Source organism: Heptranchias perlo, chromosome 16 (assembly GCF_035084215.1).
Source record: "Heptranchias perlo isolate sHepPer1 chromosome 16, sHepPer1.hap1, whole genome shotgun sequence".
Taxonomy (NCBI): Eukaryota; Metazoa; Chordata; class Chondrichthyes; order Hexanchiformes; family Hexanchidae; genus Heptranchias; species Heptranchias perlo.
In genome coordinates this window covers 15,374,969-15,384,983 of record NC_090340.1, presented here as the reverse complement: position 1 = coordinate 15,384,983, position 10,015 = coordinate 15,374,969, and the positions used below count along the sequence as shown (strand labels likewise).

The 10,015-nt window shown below is 40.5% G+C and overlaps 1 long non-coding RNA gene across 1 annotated transcript; it reads right to left on the bottom strand.

Moving 5' to 3' along the window:
• Positions 1–5,427: 5,427 nt before the first annotated feature.
• On the bottom strand, positions 5,428–8,770 carry LOC137333260 (uncharacterized). The gene is made up of 4 exons (XR_010965829.1): positions 8,673–8,770; positions 6,591–6,634; positions 5,971–6,072; positions 5,428–5,764 (listed from the first exon to the last, which is right to left on the bottom strand). It is a non-coding gene; the product is annotated as an uncharacterized lncRNA (long non-coding RNA).
• Between the last annotated feature and the right edge of the window lie 1,245 nt (positions 8,771–10,015).

Here is a 10,015-nt window from a genome sequence, read left to right as displayed (position 1 = left end):
ACCAAATAGATTCTGTCTCTGAACCTTCATGTACATCATCCCTTTCTAGTGCTGGAGCAGTATCTTTGATCAATACTGTCATCCCCTCATTTTTTTCTTTCCCTATCTTTGCTAAGTAGCGTGTTGCCAGGAATATTAAGTGCGCATTCCTCCCCTTGTTTGTGCTAAGTTTCCGTTATTGCTGCTATATCATAATCCCATGCAGCTACTTGTGCCTGAAGCTCACCAACTTTATTTGCTACGCTCCGTGCATTTACACAAATTCATTCCAGGCCCACCTTAGATTACCACGCATTTACCCCCGTCTGACCCCTCCTATTTCTAAACTACTCTTTATTCTAATGCTGTTTGTCTCTCCCAGTCCTCGGTACACATTGTTTCTCCTCTCTAATACTTCATTCTGGTGCACATCCTACTGCCAAATTAGTTTACACCCTCCCCCACAGCACTAGTTAACCTCTCCACAAGGATATTGGTCCCAACGCTGTTGAGGTCTAACCTCTTGTACAGGTCCCTTGTGCCCAGAACTGGTCCCAGTGCCCAAGGAATCTGAAGTCCTCACTCTTTCACCATTTCTCCAGCCAGGCGTTATCCTGTCTTATCCTACTGTTCCTATAGTCACTAGCACGTGATACTGGGAGTAATCCAGAGATTACTACCTTTGAGTCCTGCTCTTTTATTTTCACCCTTGCTCCTGAAACACTTTTCCTACTTATGCCATAGATTCAACATGGACCACGGCTTCTAGCTGTGCCCCTTTTCCACGCAAAATGTTCTGCACTTGTTCAGTGATGTCCTTTGCCCTGGCACCAGAGAGGCAACACACCATGCAAGACTCACGTCGGTGGTTGCTGAAACGCCTGTCTATCCCCCTGACTATCGAATCCCCTGTGAGGACTGCATTTCTACGCTTTGCTGTGCCACCCCCCCCCCCCATCCCGTGCAGTCATATGCCCCACGGTAACGTGGATGTGCTCTAGACCGCACTCCCCCGAGGTGTTGTCACCCTCACCGGTATTCAGTACTGAAAGCTGGATTGAGAGTGCAACAGTCCCGGAGAATTCCTGCACTGCCTAACTCTTCCTACCCCACCCAATGACCACCGACTTACTATCCTCCTCTCTGTGGTTGCGGAGTGACCACCTCCTGGACCATGCGATCCAGGAAATTCTCACCCTCCCGTATGACTTACAGTGACTCCATTCTCTCCTCATGCTCAGAAACCCTAAGCTTGAGTTCGAGCAGTCGGAGACACTTGCTGCGAATTAGTTACTGATTATTTATTGATAAATTTGCTTATTTACTTTTCCCCCTTGGTACAAATTACTTAGGCCCTCCTACCCCCTCTTGTTAATTTCTACACTCACCAAATTTCCATTTTTAAAGTCCTCACTCTGTTTGCAATTCAATCCGTTCAGCAGATCCACCCAACTCTTGTCCTCAGCAAGCTCTGTGCTAAAAAAATGACGTGTTATCGATAGACAACAATATATTCCATGGAGTCGCTACAATCAGTTCACGTCGATCAGCTGGGACGAAGTTATCAACTGCAGCGGGGTAGCCGGCCGTTTGTGTGGAATCAGAGTCCTGATTCTTAGGTCTAGAAATCATGGACAGCATATAACCGAAAGCCCAGCTTGTTCTGACTCAAACTTGTAAAATGCACCAAGCGTCGTGACTACAGAATCGGTGAAATAAATACATTTCTGATTAGGATGGGTGAGAAATTACAACGAGTTGGTGCTGCGTTAAGATAGAAATAACGAAATAATTGAATTTTACCCCCTTTGAGTCTGCCATAACGATTGTCCTTTCTTATTGATATTTGATTTTTATTATATACCCATTTTAATACTCTAGTGTTGTGTTTTTTTTCACTGAGTATGCACAGAAACTATAAATTTGGTGTGTGTGTGTGTGAGTGCGTGCACGTAATCACACGTGCATGCGTGTTGGTCTGTATACATGTTTCTATTTATGTTCCTTAACTTTTCAACCGTTTTGAACATAATCAAAGGCAGCGTGTTCTTAAAGGGGAAGCGCATTCTTCTAATCTGTCGGTTAAGCCTTTAGTGTTATCAAAGGAAACACCTATACACTGACTGCTATCTTCGGTCACTATTTATGTGCTGTTACAGTGCTGCTTGAAGGCAGTCTGGGAGCACGGATTTTATATGAGACTTCCCCTACTGTGACATTACAATTATCTTCTATCCCATGTCCTGCTCACGATGAGGATGAAGTCGAACGACAAGATATCCCATAAGATGTTCTATACACAATACACTCCTTGGTCGCCTACAACACACATTCCTAATGTGTAAAACAATATGACAGGGGAAAATTTTAAGTAGTAGCACTCCTCTTAAAATTGTTACAATTAAAAGGCGATTGAATAAAATATGCTTCACATTAACGGAATACTTTTGACATTTTAGACAGCTGTCCACAACTTACAAGTTGGAAGCCCGTGTGATCAATATTGCAGTATTGCAGTACATTAAATTAAGCCAAGTGTCAGTGGTTTAGCCAGTTTTAATGTACCGAAACGTGTATACAGATGAATAAATGTGAGCATTGCCCAATGATGCAATTACACTGAACCACGAGGCGTAATAACTGCTATTGTTGCAACACACGATAAGTTTTCAGAGTGTTGCAATTAACAGCTAAATTTAAAACTTGAACTGCGACAGCGGAGATGAGCAAATGAGCCGTGTCTTTACTTAGCTTTAGAAACCCACGCGCCGGTGTCAATATTTCGCAACATTTGTTGGAAAAGCAAAAAACACAAGGCGAAATCTTCAGCTAATCGTTTCCATTTTTTCAGAACACAGGGCTGGCTGAGCGCCCACTCGTTGACTGTTCACGAATGTGTCACAATTGTTTAACTAGTTAGCAAAAAAATCTTCAAACACTATTCTTCAAACATTATGCAGTTATTAGATGAGAAAATCGAATGTGAAATTAATTTGAAACATAATCCTAGTCGTTGAAAATTTACTTACATTTAATGCGCCCTGTGTCAATCTAGATAAAACTGCCAGGCACTTGTAGAAACAAGAGCTCATCAAGGCCAGCCAGCACCGATTTCTAAATAGCAGATCGTGCTTGGCTTCCCTTAGGGAATTCGTTGAAGAAATAACAGAGGGAAAAGACAAAGGAAAGGTTGTGGATGTGATTCACATGGACTTTCGAAATGCATTTGATAAAGTATCACAAAAGAGACCCTCACCACATGGAGTAAGGCGAATCTAGCCACAAGGATAGAGCGATGGTTGGAAGCTAGCAAACAAAGTATAGGGATAAAATGCAGCTTCTTGGAATGGAAGTATTTGATGAATGATGTTTTATAGCCACCTGAGTTGGCTCAGCTTTTATTTATTATACACATAAATTATCGGTTGGTGGGAATTGAGGGATTAACATCCAAATTTGAAGATGTCATCTGATGAGAAGGGAAGAATGGAGAATTAGGATGGAACTTTGAAATGCTACAGGGGGGCATTGATAGACATCGCTGGATGGTCAGTTAGGTAGCAGATGTAGAAGGCAGAGAAATTTGAAGTAATTCATGTTTGGAGATAAAACGGAAAAACAGAACACTCCTTAAATGGTTGGATTTGAAATGGTGCAGAGGTGTAGTGATCTTGATGTGCAACCATGCAAGTTATTAATGGTGGCACCGCACGGAGATTAGGCTACAAAATGCCGTAGAGGCATAAAATAGAAAAACAAAGAGTTAATGTTGTATTTGACTTTAGCTAGACTGTAATTGAGTGTTCTGTACAGGAACGAACACACCATTACAAGAAGGATAAAAAAACAATTGACGGCTTGCAGCATAGATTAACGACTATGTTACCAAGGATGTGGGGTTAAAGTTAAGGAGAAATTTGAGAAGCTAGGGCTTTCATGAATGGAGCTGAGAAGATTAAGGGGTGAGCATACAAAGGTTTTCAAGGTTGTATAGGACTGTAATAAAGTAATACTGATAAATTATTACCACTGGCGCGTGGACGGTGATAAGAGGGCGCAAAGTTAACAATCGCAAATAATTAAAATTGAAATATAAAATACTTTTTACATAGACCATGGTTAGAGTATGAAAATTTGAAATTCACTGCTGTATTCCGTTGTTGAAGCAGAACCCCTTTTCAATAGGAAGCAGCTGAATGAAAAAGAGGAATATTGAACATTGTGGAGATCGAACAAGAGAGTGGAATTAACTAAGTGGTACATGTGGAGAAAAACAAGGTTGCAGTATCTATGAGCCGAATGTCCGGTTTCTATGCTATAACATTCGAGGATTCCAAACCCCTTGCTTTTGGTCCTATCCTCCTGCTTGATAACGCACACAGTCACCCAACCATTACACGAAGCAAGAGGCAACTAATTCACTTCCTCTTGTATTGTCTTTAAATTCGGAGTCAAAGACTTAATCACTGGAACAGCCGGGCTACCGTACTTCCAGTAACAGTTGCACAATGTTCTAACCCTGTAATTTAGTTTAGCCACGAGTTATCTCTTTCCTGACTAGGGAACCACTCTATAGGGAATGAGTGTATGTAGTTCTATTCCCTTCTTCATTGAGGCTTGTTAAAGTTGAACCTCTATTGCATGTTAAATATCTAAATCAACTATCCTGTTTATATTTCCATTGCCGAGGCCTTGCAATATTTTAAATGCTTAGATCGTGGTTTATTCAAGCTTCTCTACAACGAAAATACATTTAGCTTAGTATATGTTTTCTCATAAGTTAAATTATAAATCCCGGAAAAATTTATATTGCTCGTTTCAGAACTCTCCCAAACCTCACTCTCCTTCTGAAAATTGGACGTCATGAGGATAATCAAGGCTGTTCCCTTCGAGGTGACTGTGGATTGTCTGGGAATACCGTTTCGGAAAGGAATCGATAGCCATCCCAGAGTTCGGGCAACTGTGTCACCAGTCATACAGAAGTTGAGTTCAGAGAGTTTATGGACCAGTCCATGGATTGAAACTTCCTGCTCTCCGCTCCAGGAGCATCGGCTGGTCCAGAAGCCGGAATACAGTGACACAGCGCGTAAAGTCAAAACTCAGTTGTGTGCCGTTTTTTTCCCAGAAGTAAGTATCACTTATATATTATGGTTGATTTTTAACAAGGAGAACGTAAAAGATCCATCTTTATTGAATACATATACATGATGTAAGTAACCACAGCATGAAAGTTCGACTATCATTATAATTGAAATAGTATAGATGCGTCGTATATTAAATAATGCAGATTTAACTTGAAAATGCTTTTTATTACAAGTAATTGCTGACTAATAATCCCCAAATAATGAAACTATATATACAGGTGTATTATATACCATGAAACTGGAATGTGTTACATCTCGGATGCATGGTGATTGGACAACACGGATATACATTCACATGGGGATAATTCACACTGACAATGCTTAGGCGGTAAACTGCTGCATCGGATATCCGACCTTTTATAGGAACCGACAGATTTTCTTTTCCACTGATATCAATGGAGTTGATATAGCTGCGGGATAAATTAATATACACCAGTAAACTGATTTATGTGCCTAAGAGTGCATCACTATTTGGTCCTTGCTTCTGTGTCGACGAACTCTGTTACTCCTCCTTGTCTTTTTGTTTGCAGCTCGGCATATTCTGTGCTTTTCCGGTTATTTTTAGATTTCCCCGCTTTCCCGGAGCCAGACAATTCTAGAGTCGCGTACGTCAGCTTGTCACGGGCTCTCCCTTGTTTTACCTGAAAAGCCAATGTTTGGAAGTATTGTTGATTGGTCTTTTTTTAGTTTGTGGAATGCTGCTCAAAATAGTCATCCGAATAACTCACAAATAGCTTTAGATACAATACACGGTTAAAGTCAGCACAATCCAAAATACTCCACTATTACATGAATGTTAGTGCCACGGTGGTGATCTATGTTTCTCTTATCTGCTTCTCGGTCCTACCTGAGCGTATGCTGCCCTCTCCTCTTCACGTTTACGTCCGGGGCTTTTCTTGGCTTTGCTCAAATCTAATGCAGCATAAGGCGCTATCTCATTCTGTGCTCCCTGCATGGGCCAGAAGGAAATTGTCTTGTTATGTGGCTAGTTCATTGCCTTCGCCAGTTTACAGACTGCTGATCAAATATTGCACGGAATGATCGGGACTACGAATAAAATCACAGTTAATATATTTAAAAATGTGCGAATATTAAGGCCGTTAAATAATGTGTCAACTGTAACTGACATTTCAACCTGTTGATTTTCACTACCATATGGTGTTACAGATATGATTTCAAGAGATAATTTCAGAATCTTGGACGTGTAATGTCAGGTGCCAAAAGCAACGATTAGATGGATTTACCAGTAATTATTACCTAGGTAATGTTGAATAAAGTTACCAAATCTACTTTAAAAAAATATTTGTTTAACCAGTTACACAAACATCGCAACAAGTGCCAAATAATTCTCAAAACACGATTTGAATGACGCATCAAAGAGGGACAAATGCTTATGATAAATATCTCCACCATAACAATATTTATTTAAATTCGAACTCTCTTCCTGGATGAATGTTATGAACCTACCAGCTCTTCATGGTGGTGCGATGTTGTTACACTTTCCTGTTTACCTGGGAATGAATGATATTTGATCACACTCAATGATTAAAATGTTTATTCAGTTTCCATGTTTGTGCTTTCAAAAGTATTTTTAGAATCAATGTTAAGCTTAACATGAATTTAGATATATAGGTGGGCAGAACAATGGCAGATGAAATTCAATGCAGAGAAGAGTAGATTACGACTGATGGGAAGGAATATTAAACTATACATGTATTTCATGGATTGCATTGAAATAGCTAAGGATGGAACTAAAAGAGACTTCGGAGTCTTAGTAGACTGGACGTTAAACATATGTCCATCCAAGCAGAGCAACAGTGGACAAAACCAATACGACGTTGAACTACATAGGCAAAACAATAGAATTTAATTCATCCGCCCAGATGAAAATGTTCCCCGAAGTAGAATCCAGCTGTTTGTTAAAGGTTACTAGGACATTTGTCTCCTTTGCTGTAACTGGAAGTTTATTCCACATGTTGATCGTTGTGAAGAAGAAATCCCTGACATCATTCTTAAAATTATCATTTACTACTTTTTACCAGTGTCCCCAAGTTCAGTCCCCACAGTTAAATATCTAGCACTATAAGGGTACGGTAGTGTAGTGCTTATGTTACTGAACTTTTAATCCAGAGGCCTGGATTTATAATCCAGGGAATGTGATTCAAACACCGCCATGGCATTTTGAGATCTTGAAACCAGTATTTAAAATTTGGAAATAAATAGCTGGCATCAGTGCTCTGGTCACATGGACCATTGAATACTGCGACCAGTTTTGGTCACTGATGAACAAGCGTTAGCGCTAGCGCCAGTGCAGAGAAGAGCCACCAGGCTGGTTTCCCAGTGTCAAGGAACTGAGTTATGAAGAAACCCTGAATAAACTTGATCTTTTAGCCTGGAAAGGCGGCGTCTGAGCAGTGATCTTATGGAAATATATAAGAATGTTAAGCGCATAAAGTTAACCCACATTTTTGCTTTATTCATTCTCAGGATGTGGTGTGGTCAACAAGGGCAGCATTTATTCTCCATCTTTAGTTGTCTTGAGTTAGAGACAACTGATTAGCTTACTAGACCACTTCAGAGAACAGTTAAGAGTTAACCACATTGGTGTGGGACTGGAGTCTCATATAGGCCAGACCGAGTAAGGACGGCAGGTTTCCGTCCCCAAAGGACATTAACGAATTACTTGGCTTTTTATGACAATCCGGCAGCTTCACGGTCACTTGCTTTTTCACTGAAACCAGCTTTTTATTTCCAAATTTTAAAACTGGTTTCAAGTTCTGGAAATGCCATGGCGCTGTTTCAATCACCTTCTCTGGATTATAAATCCAGGCCTCAGGATTAAAAGTTCAGTACCATAAGCACTACACTACTGTACCCTTATAGTGCTAAATATTTAACTGTAGGGGCTGTACTAGGGGACACTGGTAAAAAGTAGTAAATGATAATTTTAAGAATGATGTCAGGAATTTCTCCTTCTCAACGATCAACATGTGGAATAAACTTCCAGATACGGCAAAGGAGGCAAATGTCCGAGGATCCTTTAACAAACAGCTGGATTCTACATTGGGGGAACATTTTCATCTGGGCGGATGAATTCGGATGGACCGAATGGTCTTCCTCGTCGCAGTTATTTAGTGATATCACATTTTCCGGATTGTATTGTAAATCCGAGTCCCTGAAGCCATCAGCAGTCGTGCACATCGACACCGACTGGACACTGACACCACTTTACCCAAAATAGTCAGGGACCCGCAAATTGATCAAACAATCGATCAGATTTCACTTATCTGCCACAAAGTGGAAATTTCCCTTATTAAAATCCAGATAATCAGATTCTTTATAATATGATTCTGTGAGGATTCTTGCATTGTACGATGCTGAATTCGGTGCCATTTGCAGCAAGCGGTGGTCTCTATTCCTTTGGCATCAGATAATATCACCTTCACCTTTAAATAACAATCGCACTATTCTCCTGCTGTGCCGCCCATGACGCTCTAACTATCCCTCTGAATATTTTTCTGAAAATAAGACGATTAAGGTAACACTTACGTTTATTCGTCAAATTGCATCTTGTCCCAATGATGATTATGAGCACGAGAAACGCCAATTCACCCACCGCACATCCAACACCCCAAAGGTAACGATATTTACCGTCACGATCTGCAAGATGAAAAGCAACATAGAGTTCTAATTTGTGGCGGACGTTACCTAAATGGAGACGTCGGGATAACTTTGGTTGGTTGAACTACTGTTCATATTTACAGTAACTCCGCATTATAGCACGAGTACGTCGGAATTTGAAAATAATCTTAATTTATCTTTTTAGAACTGATATCAAAAGGAGCTTCTTGTCAAAAAGGGTGACACATGACCGGAATAATCTGCGACGGAGGGAACCAGTTTAGGGTGTTCTGAAGATTGGTTTGGGAAAGTTGGAATTCTAGAAGAATAAGTTTCGATGGACCGAATGGCTTGCTCTTCGAATTGACTTTTCTTCTGCTCTTAAGCGCTTGTTTGATGAAATCAGGGCCAGTCAGCGACATGTGACTCGCCATTGTTTGAGAAAAAAGGCTGATTGTATCAATTGGTTTAAACGTCAATTCAATTATCTGCAGCGTATTTACCGAAATAAGACTGTCACTGAATAGGAAAGGAAACCAGCACACGATTATTTGTTAATTACAGAAAAATGGTTGTTAATAAAACGATGCTTTGCACCCGGTTGTAGTACAGACAGATCTGGGGCAGGGCCTGAATGAAAGGTATGAAATGGGATCCCGCTCCAAACTTCTGTATCCTGGAGGGGTCAGATTACGGCCTATCCACAAGGTCGATTTCTGACCCATTCACAATGAATCGCCCAACAGCGCTCGGAATCAGGAGCCGCACCAGAAGAGGCTCGATGGCAGACACCGAACTGCAGCTCCTGGTCCTGCAGCTCATGTAAGGAAAGAATATAATGCGATAGAATAAAAACACTTTAACAAGAGGACAAATTAGAATGTTTAGTAATAAGCAAGAGACATAAAATAATTGGATAGAAAAGATAAAATCCCTGCTCATTTTTTTTAACAATTTGGAAGCAGTCGAGGTTTAACTTGCAGTTTCTGGGTGGAGAGCGATAATATTACTTCCGGTTTTACAACAGGTTCAGGTCAATAATATATTATATTGAAACAGGAATTTTCTGTTTCCTTTCCCGGGAATTTTATTCAAATTGTCTTACGATTATCAATATGAACAAACTCTATGAAATACCTTTTCAGTATTTAACAGTAGCTGACCTCAGTTCTTGGCCTGTTGGCCTCTTACCTGGGTTGGAATTGCTTACAGTGTAGGTTACAATGGCGGGTGTCGGTAGGCTGACATGAGTTACCAAACAGATGTAAACA